Here is a 10,953-nt window from a genome sequence, read left to right as displayed (position 1 = left end):
CAATAGGTGTATTTACATTCAATATGTCCCGTTAATCTGGCCTTCAGAAAGCGTCTGCTGAATCTGTCCTTTCGTTCCTGGGCATCACCTCTTTAATCAGTCTCTCGTTACTGATCACAGATTGATTTCAGTTCCAGTAGCCAATAGGTTTTCCTTTTAATTTCCAGCATCACGTTTAATTAAAGCAAGGTGGGTCTGACCCCATCAAATCATATCAAAGTCTGTCTAAGCCCCAGGTGAGTGAAAACACCAGCATAAATTATTGATCAATCTTTGTTCAGATTAATCTATCACTGCCTTTCCCTGGGCAGCGCAAGGACAGAGCTCACGAGATGTTTGGCTCGTGGCAGCTCTTTTGCGGCTGCTCAGGACACGGTGGCATCTCCAGCCAGGGACGCACGGCAAAAACCTGCTCCCCGAGAGCATCGTGTCCCTCAGCCCCTTCTCCCAACAAATCCCAGCCCTGGGGCAGACTGGGTGCAGGCTTCACCCTGGGAGATGTTGCTAAACTTCTAGAGTTTGTCAACCTCTGGGAGAAGGATGCAAAGTGCAGTGAGAAGTGCGATTAAAAAAAATAATCTCTGTTTCTGTACTAAGCCCAGACTAAAGGCCCTTGGGCTGGAAGAACAAGTGGTTTTCCCCCATCTGGGAGGCCCTGGAGCTGAAGGGTCAGCGCGAACGATGCTCGGGGCACAGAGACCCTTCTCCCCTGCCTGGCCACTGCCACAGATTTCCAAGTGCTCAGTGGAAACTACCACAAAGCTTGTACCTGGAGGCGGTTTTACGGCAGTGTACAGAGAAGATGAGGACCGACAAGAGGTGGCTGTGATGGGGAGAGAAAACTGAGCAGAAGGACATAAAGGCAGGTGCCCGCCGGTGCCGGTGAGGTTTGCCCCGGGTGAGCACCGCTGGCACCAGCCCCGAGCCGGGAGGATTTTCTGTCCCTCCCGGGCCGTGCGAGAGCCTGAGCTCAGAAATGATCCTGAAATGCTAAAAACCCTAAAGCAGAGCCTCCTAGCACCCGAGAGGTCCTCTGCGGCTCTGCCGGAGCTGGCTTCTCCGGCACTGCAGCAACCCAAACCTGGAGAGCAAACACGCCTTTCGGATTATGAATAAAGATCGAGCTGAGGCATCCCGCCCGCTCCCGCCAGCAGCCGGCTCTCCTGCCTGAATACTAATTGCTAGTCCAAGCTGAGACCACTTAAATGCAGCTTTGGAGCCAGGGTCTGGAAGAGGCCATGGTGTATTTGCACCATTTGGGGGGAAAAACAGGTGGTTTTGCTGGATCCAGAAAACTTCTGTTCTCGGAGTAAACTTTGGATGCTGCCAAAACCTGAGAGGGGTGAAGGGCTGGATAGAAATAGCTGGAGACTGGGGAGGGATTGCCAACAGCATCAGATCAGCTTGTGAGTCAGCAGCATTAGCTCTCACCTCAACAAGCAATCTGCAAATTGTGCAAATCTGCTTTTCACAGTTCACCTCACCTGCTAAATGGCCTCAGATTTACAGCTTGGGCGTTCACGCTCAAAAATGACTGAGTTAATGAAGAAGCAGAAGGGGGCGGGGGGGGAATGTGGTGCTGTTAAAACAAACACACAAGAGTTTGGGTTTCGTTTGAGGAGATGGCTGCAGCCGTCCTGCGCGAGGTTTTGTGCCACTCGATGCTCAGCTGAGCTCGTTTTGCAATTACATCCCCAGAAACACCTGAGACCGGTTCCTGAGCTGGGCATCCCTTTTGCTTCCCTATTTTTCCACCTGCTTGCTGCAGCTGCAGCCCCTGTCTGAAGCCCTCACCGTGCAGGGGAGGGGATTCTTTGATCAGGTAAAGATTTCCAATCCTTCTAGATTAAAACCCTCCCATCATCAAACGCAAACCGGACAAGGGGATCAGTCTATGCAAGGAGAAGATGAAAGGGGCTGTGTTTCCCCTCCCTTTGTAAAGTGGCGAGATCAATACTACGTTTCCACTGGGATAAAAGAGCCAACTCGGCTGTGGGGGGAATTGCCTGGGAAGGAGGAGGCAGGAGGAGAATGAATCAGTAGAAAGAGCCACCCCAGGGTTTACCTTTAAAGTATTTTTAGCACCGAGCTTGGGAGAAAAAGCTGCAACCGAATAGTTCAGAGCAGGACAAGTAGAGGACATCTGCGTCTCGTGGAGTTACCTTTCTGCAAAGGTCCTCAAAGCAGAGCTGGGAACGAAGAGAGAATGTCACGGCGAGTTCGGCTGCTTCTTGCGCTGAGCTTCTTGAAAGCGCGTGAAAGGAGGATGGTGGCTTTAAAGCGTCTCTTGGGGTCTCACCCCTTGGCTCTCAGATCTTTAAAAGAAAATCTACCAGCTCTTCCCACAGGGCTGCGTGTGGGAAGGTACCTGTTAGTCCCACATGTCTGAAATCTCGGTGTTCAGAAACCATTGGGTGATGTGCTTGATAATCTTCAGCATTTCACGGAGCTGTGCCACCATTTGGCCCCTTCAGTGCCATCCTGGCCCCGAGGCTGAACCACCACCTCTCTGAGCGAAACACCAGTGCCCACGCTTTGCTGCGGGCCGGCTTTAATGCCGATCTATGCACCAGGGGCTTTTCCACAGGCACAAGCAGTCAGCCACCTTTTCCCACAGAAACTGGGAATGTCAATCCCATTACAATCCTTAATTTAAACGGTGTTTGCTCTCTTTCCAGATAATGTCATCTTAATGTTCTCCAACTGGCTACTATTAATCTTGTACCGCAGACAGACAGATCATTATGAATGGGGGGAGCGGGGGGATCTGTAGCACAGATTGATCAAGCATGTTACAAAAAAGTGATGTGATTTATGTCTGTATTACACCACATATTAGGATATTTCTGTAAGCTGGCCCCTGAGCAAATACGAGTACGTGCCCCCCACACAATAGCATTGTTTCTTTAACTAGCTGTGTAAACACAATATGGAGACATTTAATGGGGTATAATTAAATCCTGGTGGGAGAAACACCTTCCTACAAACAGCGGTTGGAAAAGAGGTCAGTCCAGTGCATCTCTGGCCTGTACTGGGGACCTGACATGTCCCCTGCCCCAGCACTGCGCATGGGGCAACGCGAGGATAGTCGGGTCTTCTCCCTCTTCTTCCTTTTTCTCCCCCAGCAATTTCAGGCTTCATTCCTTCTTCCCGTGCAATGCAACTGTGAGATGAGCATCAAACAGTTCATCCCTTCTCATCCAGCAGCCCTAAGCCCAGATGCCGTGGACACCCCTCCAGCATCCCTACACCCTGCACCGGTCCAGAGGTCCCAGGCACCCGCACCTTCTGCCGAGCCTCATTCCTCCAGCACATCCCACGCTCAGACAGACACCGTGGATGACACCCTTGGAGATGTTATTAAGCCAACGGTAGGATCCGGGCTCTTTGCCCAGACCCGTCTCCGACCTCTTACAGCTTCAGGGGTTCACAGAAGCCGACCCACGAGCTACCTCTATTTTATTCAGCCTGATAAAGCATCTCCTCTTATGCTAGAGCATCACCTCATGAAGTTTAACAGCTGCTGCATTCCCTCCCAGAGATCGTTGCATTGCTGCACCCTGGGACCAGTCCAAGATCTATTGAAGCCAGTGGAAAACTCCCATTGACATCAATCAATCCGAGATTAAAAAGGGTTTGTAAAGCCTGCGATACCTCAGGGATGAAAGATAAAAATATAACTATTTTCAAAATTTACATTTTAAAGAAACCCGGCTTTCCATGGCCAATAAAAACCCAGCATTGCCTGTTGTAATGAAAGTCAGGAAATTGTTCTCATCCTACAGACACCGAGCACAGGGGGAAAGCTGCTGAAACCTAAGCACAAACTTGGAGGACAGAGTGAAGCCTGTGTGCCAAACCCCACTTCTGAACTCGCATCGAAGAGTGGTACAAGCCAGGAGACTCTTCAGCACTGATGGCCTTTGAGTGCAATAAGAAAGAATAGCAAATAAACCCTACTTTTTGCAGCAACCTCGAAATAATGGAGGAAGAGGACAAAATGCCAGGTATCCAAATGTGTAAGTTATTTCTTTGGAATAGGAGCCTAAAAAGGAACAGCTTTATCTAAGGCTGGTAAAACAACAGAATTAAAATAGCATTAAAGTAGACCAAGAACATGTTACTCTGTGCTAACAGCCTTGCAAGAGAAAGTTTTGGTTGGCAGCACCAATTTAAAATGCAGCTTACAAATCAGTGACTGAGACGTGAGGTTTTTTTGTTTCTGTTTTTAGTGGTTTTTTTATTTAATTACTTTGTCTTCTGAATGCCCTTTAAAAGCTTTACTTTTTCCGTGCTGCATCTCAACCAAGCAGTTTTCACACAGTGCTTGTGCAGAGCTCTGATGGCACTATACTTGGGAAAAAATAAAGTAAATCCACTTTTAATCTCAAGGGCTGAAGGTGTTACTTTTTGTTTATATCACCACTATTTAATGATAAATATTTTCAGCGCTTCTGATAACCTGGGTGAGGGCATATCGATTTCTCTACCTTGTGCTATAAGGTGGCTTGTATTAAAAAAGAGATAACTCAGCTCTTTTCTAGTTTGGAGCCTGCTAGGAAAAGGCCCGTGTTTGACTGCTTTTTGAGTGGTGATGAACCACCCCCCTTCCCCCATCCCCAAGAAAACCCTTGAAAAATGTTCTTAGAAGAAAAATACATACTAAGCTTTCTGCTGAAAAATAAATACTAAGCTTTCTGTAACAGCCCACTAACAGTAAAACAACCAAAAAAATTAACAGCAGCAAACAAATTGGTTTAGAAACTGAGATGTCAAACATGGGACTATACCCAAGGATTAGAGCTAAATTTGTGAAGAAAATGTAGTTTTAAAGCCTCTTGAGCAAGTGTGGGAATTTCTTTCTTGCAGAGGGCAGTATCCCCTGCACACTTGCAAACTCTACTGGTATCAGCCACAACGGTATCGGAGAGCTCACCTCTAATTTCCCAATGCAATTAACGCAGCTGTCTGCAGAGTTTGAGCAGGACTTTTCTTCCTTACTGATCACCCACCACTCCTTTAAAGATGGAAAAATGACATATAGCAGTAATTTTAAATGTTTCATAGCACAGCTTCTCCACCCTCTTACACCAGCTATTTGCAGTTTTAATTTCACGGATGTCTGTAATTATGAGTATAGCGAGGTGCACAGTAAAAACAAAAAGAAAATCTTAAGAGCTTAGCAGCATTACTTTTTGGCATGTTTTGTTAAATACTCTCGGTTTAATTTCCTCATGTTTTTCAGTAGGAGAAAAATATTTAATACAAAGAATCTAATTTTACTGTAATCTTCCATGGCTGTGGCCTCAAAACCATGTGCAGTGGTGGAAATTGAATTGAGTGGGAGGGTAAGATCATGAGCACATCGTACATCAGCATCAATCACTCCCCTCCAGCGTTACGGAGGGGGAATTGTTATCCAAAACTCAGAGGTGAATTCACAGGGTGCCATAGCAGAATAGACCTTTACGTGAAGGACCAGTATGGTTTCTCTCCCTCCCCTTAGCTGGGGGCATATCTGAGTCAGAAAAGCAGGTTTGGGGAAATTTAGGAAGAAGTGTTGTGGAAGTGCATGAGCATTTCATCAGAACAGGGTCATCTCTTGGCTCAGGAGGAATTTACCACGAGAGCAGGATTTGTCGTCGTCCCCCCCGGACCAGTTTTATTCCCTCCAGCAGGATGCAGACAACAACCAGCCCCTGGTTCCCTGACTTGCCATTCTCATCTGACATTTCGCTTTCCATCAGGTCCCCCGGCAGGTTCCAGCCTCTTCAGCTATAAGAACGGACAACCGGCTGACTTTTTCATCTAGCAGAAAATGAACGGTGTCCACAGGTCACCTCTCCCTGTAGCTGCTCTATAGATTGTTCTGAACCAAGGGGAAGCCACAGCCCCATTGTCAGCCCTGAGCCCCGGCTGATGGGACTTCAGTGCCTTTTAAAAAAAAAAAAAAAAAGGCTCCTGCTTTCTTTGCAGCATTTTAAAGATGGATCGTCAAGAGTAGCGAGGCTATAAGGAAAGAAAAAGGGCTAAAAATACCTTAATAAAACCAAAATGCATGCAAGAAGTGCAGATGGCGAGAGACAAGGGCATGGCAGCGCTGCACAAGCACAGGCTGCTTCTCCCCGCTATCAATTTTATTTTTATACCAAGGCTACGGTGAAGTTTCCTGCTAATAACTCTTCACCTGCAGATGCCGAATGAGCAGCTTGTTGTGAAAACTCAATAGCTGAACTGTTGGTACCACGGGTTAATTGTAATTGGGTACATAAATCCCAGCCTGCGTTACTGTTTTATGAGTGTAACTCTTATAATCGCGTTCTCGATGCAAATATTTGTTCTCATGGATTCAAAACTATCTCACCATTGATATTTTTCACATATTTGTTGTTTTCTGGAAACATTCCTCAGCTGATTTGCAGGAACCTGTTGGAGATGTTGAACAACAACAGACCCGAGCGCGGTGCACACAGGCGTGTTTAAACCCAAAATGACTAGTCTCAGCATCTGAATAACGAAACATCTCTGTCCTTGATCCCAGCCCTCTGGTTTTCAGAGAACTTTTTGATCAGCACAAACCTCTCTGTTACCAACTACAAGGACTCTCATTTTAAATTAGCCTCCCTATTAACATAAAAAAGTAAATAAAATGAGAAATTCTCAGCTGTCCCTGGGTTCTCACAATTCAACGTACAATAATAGACCTTTCACATTCCTATGCCATGCTTCACTTTTTTTAATCCCCTTTCATTTTTATGACACAAACCTGGTAATCAGGTATTAGTGCCACTGTTGTGCGTAACGGAAGATAAAATGCCAGATAATAAAAAAGCCCCTGGTTGTTGCAAAGGCAGACACCCCTGCCCTCCCAGAGGATTCGCCACTCTCCTCATGTTAACAACGAGCACATCTGGAGATGTCTGTTGTTTTGATCACTTGGTTTTAAAAGGGAAGAAAAAAACCGACCTCAAAAATTCTAACAAGTTCATGACACATACGCGTCTTTATAGGAACTAATTATCTGATATTGAAATCAGAGTCCCTCAAAGCAAGAAGAGGTGACACCAACCCCAATGACTCTGAGCCAGCTTTGTTCTGGGGCTCTTGCTCACAAAACACCCAACTCCATCCGTACCCCGGCTGCTTCCGACTGATGAATGACCACGGGCAAACCAGCCGACTTCTGATGCAGAGAAACCCAGCCAAAGCCATCACTTCCCCCGCTTACTTGCAGAAAATCTCCTCTTCTGAAGGACACCAGGTGAGTTTAGGAGAACAAAAGCCCTGCCTAGCAATGGTGCGTTCGGGATAAACCGGGGGACCTGGAGGCTTCGGCACAGGCTGCGAGGTTCCAACCTGATGAAGGAGCTGGTTCCCACGCGGAGCCAGGGAAGGGAGACCGGGACACAGATTAAGGTGCAAAACTCACTGATGAAACCTGCATTAAGAGCCAGCTGTGAGGTTGATCTGTCACCCCATTGCATGTATTTGTACTAAATCCATAGCACGGACCTGTACTGAGGTCACAGAGGCAGAGGTGCGGGCGGCAATAGAAACATTTGAGGTTTCCACGCTGCGCTGGGTAACAGCAACTGAGCCTCCTGCTGAACCGCTTCGCTGTAAGCATGTGGAGCCACATCTCCCACCTCCAGGAGCTCGGCTCTTTGTGTGTATCGGAACAGAGCAAGGAGCGATTGATTCCCAGGCAACTACTCAGAGACAGACTGGTCACAGGGTGCTTACAGGGGTGTACAGATGCCTGGTCCCGGCACTGCCTTTATGCAGACCCTTCATTAACACTGGCCTGGGTCCTTTGGAAGGGTTTTGCTCATCTTCGTAATTCACAGATCTGGAGACATCAGAACGACCAGTCGAACCAACGCTCAGCATGAGGATCCTCGACACACGCTACAGTTCTCTATTGGTGCTCTCACGGCTCAGAGCTACCTAAAGGACCAGCACCTAAGACAGGATTGCAGCATCACTGCACACTGCAGAGCTCTAAGGCTTCCAGTGAGAGACAAATATCCTGATATTTAAGCTGCATTTTTACCTTGAAAAGCAATTTGCAAACCCACAGAGCGATTCTGACAAGCCTTACTGAAACCACATGTACCGAGTTTGCGAGAAAGATGCTTTTAACCACCTGCCAGCCCTGGGATTCAGGTCAGATGAATCTCCTTTCACTTTATCATCATCATTGCTTAAAAACATTCTACGGGACAAACCGGGTCTCACGTATCCTTGCAGGGACTCGTATGGTTTTCAGAGCATGCAGACAGCAGTGTGTATGAAACCTGATGAGCGCAGCCTGGTATGGCCAGGGGTGCTGTACTGCTGCGGTGGGCTTCCTCTCTTCTCAGTAAAATATAAGGCTATTGGGAGAGACCAAAGAGAAAACACAAGCACCCTAAGTCTTCTTTAAGCCCTTCTCCAAAAGCTTGCACAGGAACGATTCTGGCTTTGAAACAAGAGGACCGTACCTAGCACTTCCCGCTCTCTCTTATCACATTTTCTGGGTTAACATTTTAATGCGGATTGCTCTCGGTGGAGCGTAGCAACCAATTAACCCAGGGACTAATTCAAAAAATGTATTTGTTTCCAAGCAGACATTAAAAACTTCATAAGAAGGTAACAAATACACAAGAAAGGGAAGAGAACTAAAAGGCTTTGGTTAGAAAATTAAAGTTGTTTGCCATGGCTTGATGGCTTAATCAGTCGATCAATATTGTTCACAGGGCAGGCAGGGAGGGAGCCATGAGCTGTGATGAAAAATGCATGAGGGGACAAGGGAGACCTGGGAGTAGAAAATTAAAAAGTCAGCCTGTTACATTTGTCCAATATTGGCAGAGAAATTAAAGTGGTTTGGGGAGGGGTGCTGGGCGGGAAGAGGGGAGTCAGCTGCAATATGCACTGCATATCTGCTGCGGGTTCCCTTCACGAGAGAAACTTTCACATTAATTAAGTTGCTTTCTTAGCGAAAAGATGGATTTTGTAACCTTTAGCACTTGCAAGCGCCACAAGCACAGTAGGTGGGGTTTGCACACGGGAAAATAAAACGGGATTTCTTCACATCAGGGATGCAGTAGAAGGCTGCCTGCTCTGATTAGGGTAAGCGATACCAAGATGATGCCAACCAGGGCGAGGCAATGCACTTTTCCTGCACTATTGGGTGAGATAATGTATCATTGTGCTATAAACAACATCGCTGGAACGATGCAGCTCTATAACACACAACCTGAGCCACTAAAACAGCACTGTTGTTTCTGCATGTAGATTAGTTTCCTTTTCTCTCTCTCTGTTAATAACAATTTGGCTGCTACTGATTCTGCAGTTGTGCTTGCCTTGCAGAAATAACTATCAGGAGAAATGCAGTTCTAGAAGATGTTTTAGAAGAGGTGAGAGCCAACCATTCTTCAGGGATCACAGTCCTTGCTGTTTGCCTTGAAGATCTGAGCGGTTTAAAAACCTGCAACAAACTCTAATGATAAAAGCAGTAAGGTTGCTCATCCTGCAATTAAACTGCTTTTTGCCACCCATCCCCTTTAACTAACGGTGGAAAAGAAAAATAATCATGTCCAGTATCCAAGCTACAAAGCTGAGGAAGAACACCAACATGCTGTATTGTGAGAATGGTTTTTTGGTTACAATCTCCCAGTTTCTACTCCTCGCGCATTCAAAACTCAGAGCGAGCTTCTGCTTGCCTTGGAAATCCACATCTCGGTGATAATCGGGCACTGGCCACCCAGCATTCAGACTTCAGGACAATTAGCAGAGACGAGCACATACTGCATCCAAACTGCTGAAATTCATAAGCTTTAGAAGCATTCAGACAGTTGAATTCCACTCCCCCAAATGGAAATATTCCAATCTGTCACAGTTAAATGCTTTCAGGGATAAAAATCACTGTTTCTCCCTAGAAAGAGATAAGATTCCCTCCTACGGCAGTTTTCTGGGGGAAGGAACGTGACAAACAGGTTTGCGTTGCACTTCTCTAAGACAATTATTTTTGTACTGAGGTACCTACAGTGAATTTTATGATTCTCCATCAGGCTTGCCAATTACAGGTTTAAAATTTCAGGCTCAATTAACACACAGACCAGCTGATGCTGTTTTCTGCAACTAATTATCTCCAAGTGCCAAGACATGATTCCATTATAGTACTTTTGTGAACTTCAGGATTTGCTTTCTCCACCATTATTTAAGTATAAACAGAATGGAGCAGACAGCGGTGCCTAAAGCAGGCTGGATACTATATTATGACCTTTTTAGTAACAACAAAAAAAAATGCTTACACTATCACAAACCCAGGCCTTCTAATTAGCGCAGTAACAGGACGGATAGCAGAGCCGCTTATTTACGAGGCTCGCTCTCACTGTTCTGTCTTGGGTGATCTTTGTACCGAGAAGGCTACTTGGGTCAAATAATAGCACAAAAAGTTTTCATTAGGTAATTCAACTGCAGCTGGATTTGAAATGGCCATTATCCCACTGCTATGGCCATGTTTCTGTTTGGTGTTTGGGAATAATAATTTAAAAAAAAAGTTGGGAAAAAAAAAGAATCAGATCTCACCAATGTCCTCAAACAAATACATGCTCATTCTTCATACACAATGTTGTGCCTCCAAAGGAAGTCATAAATGCCTATTTTCTTTCAAGTTCCTCTCTCTTCTATACAAGCCAATCTTGCACGGATTTCTATACCTAGAAAGCTGAAATTCCCACATCACATGCTGTCCTCACAGGAAGGAGCTGTTATCTTTGCGAGCTTGGTCTTTTATGTTACCAGCAAACACAGTTAATTTAGTACCACTCAAGTACAAGGTGATACTCAAGTTTCTTCATTTTTTCAGTCTCCACAGCTATGAAACAGGCTGTTTCATAAATGCTGTACGTTCAAATTAAATTAAACAATTGTTTTAAAATCTTTGAACACCTTATTTTGATCAACTGC

The sequence above is a fragment of the Haliaeetus leucocephalus genome, unplaced genomic scaffold (genome assembly GCF_000737465.1).
Source record: "Haliaeetus leucocephalus isolate CR32 unplaced genomic scaffold, Haliaeetus_leucocephalus-4.0 Scaffold306, whole genome shotgun sequence".
NCBI classification, from domain to species: Eukaryota; Metazoa; Chordata; class Aves; order Accipitriformes; family Accipitridae; genus Haliaeetus; species Haliaeetus leucocephalus.
Note: the sequence above shows the minus strand (reverse complement) of the source record.